This window comes from Azolla caroliniana, unplaced genomic scaffold (assembly GCF_043228905.1).
Source record: "Azolla caroliniana isolate FFs.n. ecotype wild unplaced genomic scaffold, voAzoCaro1.0.p SCAF_2, whole genome shotgun sequence".
NCBI classification, from domain to species: domain Eukaryota; kingdom Viridiplantae; phylum Streptophyta; class Polypodiopsida; order Salviniales; family Salviniaceae; genus Azolla; species Azolla caroliniana.
The window spans coordinates 4,680,555-4,686,574 of NW_028230437.1; positions in this window are offsets into that span (position 1 = coordinate 4,680,555).

Sequence of the window (6,020 nt, forward strand, 5' to 3'; positions counted from 1 at the left end):
GATGCTGAAGAAGGCTCTTCACCGAACCTTCTCAATGAAGGACTTGGGTCCGGCGAGGCAAATACTAGGGATGCACATCATCCGGGACCGGAGCAAGCAGCAGTTGTGGCTGTCACAGGAGAAGTACGTGACGAAGGTGCTTCACCGGTTCAACATGTCGGAAGCAAGACCGGTCGGATCGACCCTCCCGGCAAACTGCAAGCTGTCCAGCAAGCAAAGTCCCAAGACAAAGGCTGAAAAGGAGGATATGATGAAAGTACCGTATGCCTCAGCCGTCGGAAGCCTGATGTACGCCATGGTGTGTACGAGACCGGACATCGGATATGCAGTCGGAGTGGTGAGCCGGTACATGAGCAATCCCGGCAAAGAGCATTGGAATGCGGCCAAGTGGATACTCCGATACCTGAAGGGCACGGCAAACGTGTGCCTCCGATTCGGCTCCGGTAAGCCCGAACTCGACGGCTTCACCGATTCGGATATGTCGGCTGATGCAGATACCAGCCGGTCCACATAAGGGTATGTGATGACGTATGCAGGGGGAGCCGTTTCGTGGCAGTCGAGGCTGCAGAAGACGGTTGCGTTGTCAACCACGGAGGCGGAGTACATGGCGGCTGTTGAAGCCGGCAAGGAAATAATATGGATGAAGGACTTCATTAGAGAGCTCGGTATCCAGCAGGAGGAGTACCGACTCTACTGTGACAGTCAGAGTGCCATCCACCTTGCGAAGAACGCGGCTTATCACTCCCGGACGAAGCACATCCAGCGAAGATATCACTGGATCCGGGAAAGGATAGAAGACAAAGAGTTCGTGCTGACGAAGATCCACACGGACGAGAACGGGTCGGATATGCTGACTAAGGTACTTACACCCGACAAGCTGGAAGCATGCCGGAAGAGGATCGGATTGGAGAGACATCCCATGCCGAAGTGAAGGGGGAGTTTGTTGGGATTTACGGTCCCTCCGGATGGGATGTCCGGAGCCGGATGATGAAGACCCCGGTTACGGAGCCGGATGATGAAGAGCCCGGTTACGGAGCCGGATGAGGAAGACCCCGGTTACGGAGCCGGATGAGGAAGTCCCCGGTTACGGAGCCGGATGATGAAGACCCCGGTTACGGAGCCGGATGAGGAAGACCCCGGTTACGGAGCCGGATGACGAAGACCCCGGTTACGGAGCCGGATGACGAATGTACCCGGAGAGAGATCCGGATGCGGAGACATATTTGTGAATATGTTTGCCAAGAGCCCTTGAGGCTATATTTGTAAATAGCCCGAAAGTCATATGTGTATAAATATGACTTAGGGCAAACAGTTTTAATGTTGCTTATCATTTTTCTGTTTTTCCACTCTAGAGGAGTGAAGAGAGAGCAGCCGTGAGAGAGAGAGAGAGAGAGGGATAGAGCGTGAGAGAGGAAGAGGTCGAAGCCTCTGTGTATTTCCGCCTCCTGTGGCGAGGACAGCGAGCTCAAGGTCGTCGCCTTGCTGCTCACCATTGTATACTTCTCTGTATAGTGTTGGTTTGGAGTCTTGTACTCCCGTGGTTTTTCCCGTCTAGGGTTTTCCACGTTAATCCCTGGGTGTTCGCGTTTTGTTTCTCTTTGTGGTTCCTATTTTCTGCTGCATCGATTCGCGCTTACTCGGTTGTGGCCGAGGGAAGAAGGTTAATCGTGTGGTTGATTCCTAACAGTCGGCATCGTTGGTCGAGAAAAGGCAAGGGCGGAGGAGCGACTTCGAGCGTGCGGAGTTCTCGGCCCGGACGAGGAAATCAGCGGAGCCGTGGAGGCGGTCTCCTTCGACGACACCTTGGGGATGCTGAGGGAGGTAGCCGGAGAAGACCTTAACGAAGACCGGACGATACCGGTATGCTCCGAAGAGATGTACGAAGTCATCGCGAACTTCAGTCAGGGGCTCGGGTCGGATCGGACGGCCCGGGTTAGCACGAAGTACAAGACTGTGGACCGAAAGGTAAGGCCAGTCGCGGCACCCTTACCGGAGGGCAGCGAGTCCCGGATCAGAGGGGTTGCATCGGACCCCAGTTTGCGAGATCCGGTCTGCATAGGACACACCTTCACCGACGGGATGCTCCGGGAGCTCAAAATCGGTGGGGGCGGGTTCCTACTGCCGGCGGAGGAAGACCGGTTTCGGAGAATGCTCAGAAGGCACGGGAAAGCCTTCGCATTCTCACCAGAAGAGATCGGGTGTGTAGACCCGACAATCGTGGAGCCGATGGTGATATTCACGGTACCGCATGTGCCGTGGAATCTCAAGCCGATTCCAGTACCGAGAGCTCACATCCCGAAGTTGATGGAGCTATTGAGGCAGAAAGTCGATATGGGCATTCTCGAACCGTCGAGTGCCCCATACTCGAACCGGTGGTTTACCGTACCAAAGAAAAACGGAACATTGCGCTTCATTCAAGACCTGCAGCCGGTCAACAGAGTGACCATTCGGAACGCAGGAATCGGACCGACCATAGACGAGTTCGCGGAGGCCTTCGCCGGAAGGTCGATTTACTTGGTCGGTGACCTGTACTCGGGGTACGACCAGTTCCAGCTAGCTGTGGAGAGCAGAGACATTACGACGATGCGAACTCCCCTCGGCCTAGTGCGAATGTGTACCCTGCCACAAGGAGGGACCAACTCGGTGGCCCACATGGTGAATGCAATGAACAAGGTACTGAGGGATTGCATCCCGGACATCACCATGCCATTTCTAGACGACATCCCGATCAAGGGGTGCCCAGTGGAAGAGAAGGACGAGACACTCGGGCCGGATGGATGCCGACGATTCGTGGCAACACACATCGACGACTGCGAGAAGGTGCTACGAAGGCTAGAGGTTGCGAGGCTCACCTTCTCCGGGGAGAAATCGGCCTTTGGGCAATCAGAAATCCTGGTGGTCGGACACCTATGTGGACCATATGGCCGGAAGCCGTCCCCGGCAAAAGTAGAAGCCATCTCCGCGATGAAGACCGATTGTAGCTCGGTTACGGAAGTTCGGAGGTTCCTGGGGGCGTGCGCATTCTACCACATATGGATCCCGCATTACGCCCACGTTGCGGAGCCGCTATACGGGTTGCTGAAGAAGGGGCGAAAATTCGAGTGGCGAGACGAGCACACGGAGTCGGTCCGGAAGCTAAAGGAAGCTCTTGCGGCAGCACCGGCGCTCCGGAAGGCTGTCTACGAGAAGGGTACCCCGGTATACATAACGGTGGATACGAGTCCGACCGGGATCGGATGGGTCGTCAACCAAGAAGACGAGGACGGCATTCGGTTCCCGATCCGATTCGGCGCAAAGGTCCTCAGTGAGCGACAGCGAGGGTACGACCAGGTTAAACGCGAACTCTGGGGTATCGTTTCGGCAGTAAAGGCCGACAAAGACTACCTGATCGGGACAGAAGTGATTATCGAGACGGATTGCCTGCCAATTCTCAGCATGGTTTCCGGATGCGCGACACCGGACCTGGCGATGCTCAGGTGGATAGCGTACATGAAGTCCCTGGACCCGGAAATACGACACATTTCCGGAAAGGACAATGCCATGGCCGACATGCTTTCGAGGGTGATGTTTGATGACGAGGGCGGCATGGTTTCGGAGGACGAAGAAGTCGGCGTGGACTTCTTCGAGGCGGCGTACGTGACGACCGATGGGGCGAGCACTCCGGCACTTAACGGCTTCGACAAGAGCAAGTACGACGGCGAGTGGCTACAGATCGGTGGTTTTTTGAGGACAATGACGCCGGATGCGTCATGGACGAGGGACGAGGCCAACCGGATCCGGAAGAAAGCATACCGATTCTTTCTCCGGGACGGATACTTATGGAAGCACCCGAAGAAGAGGAACGGCGTCCCGCTCCGGGTGGTGGCGATGAAGGAAGAACAGGAGGAGCTGCTGACGGCCTACCACGACAGCCCTTGGGCTGGACACCGTGGAACGTGGGCCACGTTCGAAAAGATAAAGGGGAAGTACTGGTGGCCGGGACTGTACCGGGACGTGCATCGGTTCGTGACAACTTGCGAGAGCCGTCAGATGCACTCCATAGTCCGACATCGGGACGAGCTTCACCCTACGTACCCTCCGACCATCCACTTCAAATGGATGGTAGATCTGGTGACGATGCCGATGGGAGTAGGACAGATGTGGTATCTGGTCCTGGCTCGGGAAGATCTGACGAACCAGGTGGAAGGCCGAGCCCTTCAGAACAAAACGACCGCGGCCGTATGTCGGTTCCTGATCGAGGAGTGATATGCCGGTACGGGTGCGTCGGGAAGATCGTGGCTAATCGCGGGGAGTTGGACGCCGAAGAGGCCGAGGAGTTGTTCGACCGGCTAGGAGTCAAGCTCTCGCTTACCACTACGTACAATCCGGAGGCGAATGGAAAGGTGGAGCGCGGACACGGACCGATCGTCAAGGCGTTAGTTCGGGCATGCGGAGGTCAAGTCGGGAATTGGCCGCGGCTGCTGCCTTACGCGTTGTGGGCGGACCGAACTACGCACAGTTCGGTAACCATATTCATGCCGGCAGAGCTCATGTTTGGGCAAAAGCCGATCATGCCAATGGAACGTACGATCTCCTCATGGGCAGTCGTGGACTGGAGAGACGAGATGAGCCGGGAGGAACTGTTGGCGGCGCGCATACGACAGCTCGAGCGAAGACCGGAGGACGTGGAGCAGGCTGCGGGAAAGCTTCGGGTGGCAAGGACGAGGAACAAAGCCCGGTTCGACCGGACGCACCGGCCCCGACCAAGGAAGATCAAGGAAGGCGACTGGGTGCTAGTCTACGACAGCAGCCTCGACAACCAACACCGAGCGACACGGAAGTTCGCAAGAAGGTGGTTCGGGCCTTACGTGGTACAAAGCGCCAACGACAACGGGACGTACCATCTGGCGGAACTCGACGACACGAGAATGGCGATACCGGTAGCTGGGAAGCGGATCAAAGCGTTCAAGAAGCGTCACGACGACGAGCCGGATCCGGTTAACCTGGACCGCGACGACGAACGATCCGAAACCGAGGAAGAACCGACGGGCGGGGAATGAAGGCTGGACCGGTTTTCTCCGTCCCAACTCAATTTGGCGCATGCCGGTGGATGCGCGGTTAGGTGGGGGCGGATGTCGTGAAGAAAACCGTCCACAAGCGGAATCGGTGCACCGGAGCGTAGGAACCGGCTCTTCATGCACGTACGCCTTATGTAGTACATAAGAGAGAATTAGGTACATAGAAGATCCTAGGTAGGTAGATTCGGTAGGTAGGAAGTTAATGGGGAACGGCTCCTTTCTTGCCTATAAAAGGAGGGAGACGGGGAGGACATGAAAAAGGGGGGGGATCGCGGTTAGAGAGGACGAAGTGCTGTCGGGTTGTCGGCCGAAGGCTTCTCTCTCTTCCATACTCTGTAGCTTCTTCCTGTGCAGGTTTTCGGGAGGTTCGCGCTGCTCTGAGGAATGCCCGAGTGCTTCCGGCAGCACCTCCAACCTACTCCTTTCTTTCTGAGCGTTTACGAACAGGCATCGGCATCTGTTCGCCGGCCTGTTCGGTTGTAACCGACTTCGTGCTTCTTGTTGTTTGTCCTTGTTAATATATTTATACATACATTCGTGTCTCTCTGCGTCGGTGTCCCACTCGCGTCTTTGTGTCGAAGGGTCGTGTCCCTGTGAATCTACGCCCACACGTAGTGGGTCCCTTCCCTTCTCCTTTGTCTCTTGCTCTTCGGTACAAGACCCTCGAGGCCCCGCCTCATTCCACGCATCCGCGAGGAATACCTCGACAACGTAACAGTGTACAGAGAGAGAGAGAGAGAGAGAGAGAGAGAGAGGCCGTTGCCTCTGTTGTAACCGCCGCCTGTGGCGAAGATCGTGAGCACGAGGTCGTTGCCTCCGTGAACTCACTGTTGTACATTCTAACATAGTGATAGTTTGCAGCCTGTGGGCTGCCGTGGTTTTTCCCTTAGTTTGGGTTTTCCACGTAAACATCCTGTGTACTCTTCTCTTCTTCATGTCGTGCATTCTTTCACCGTTTTTCTG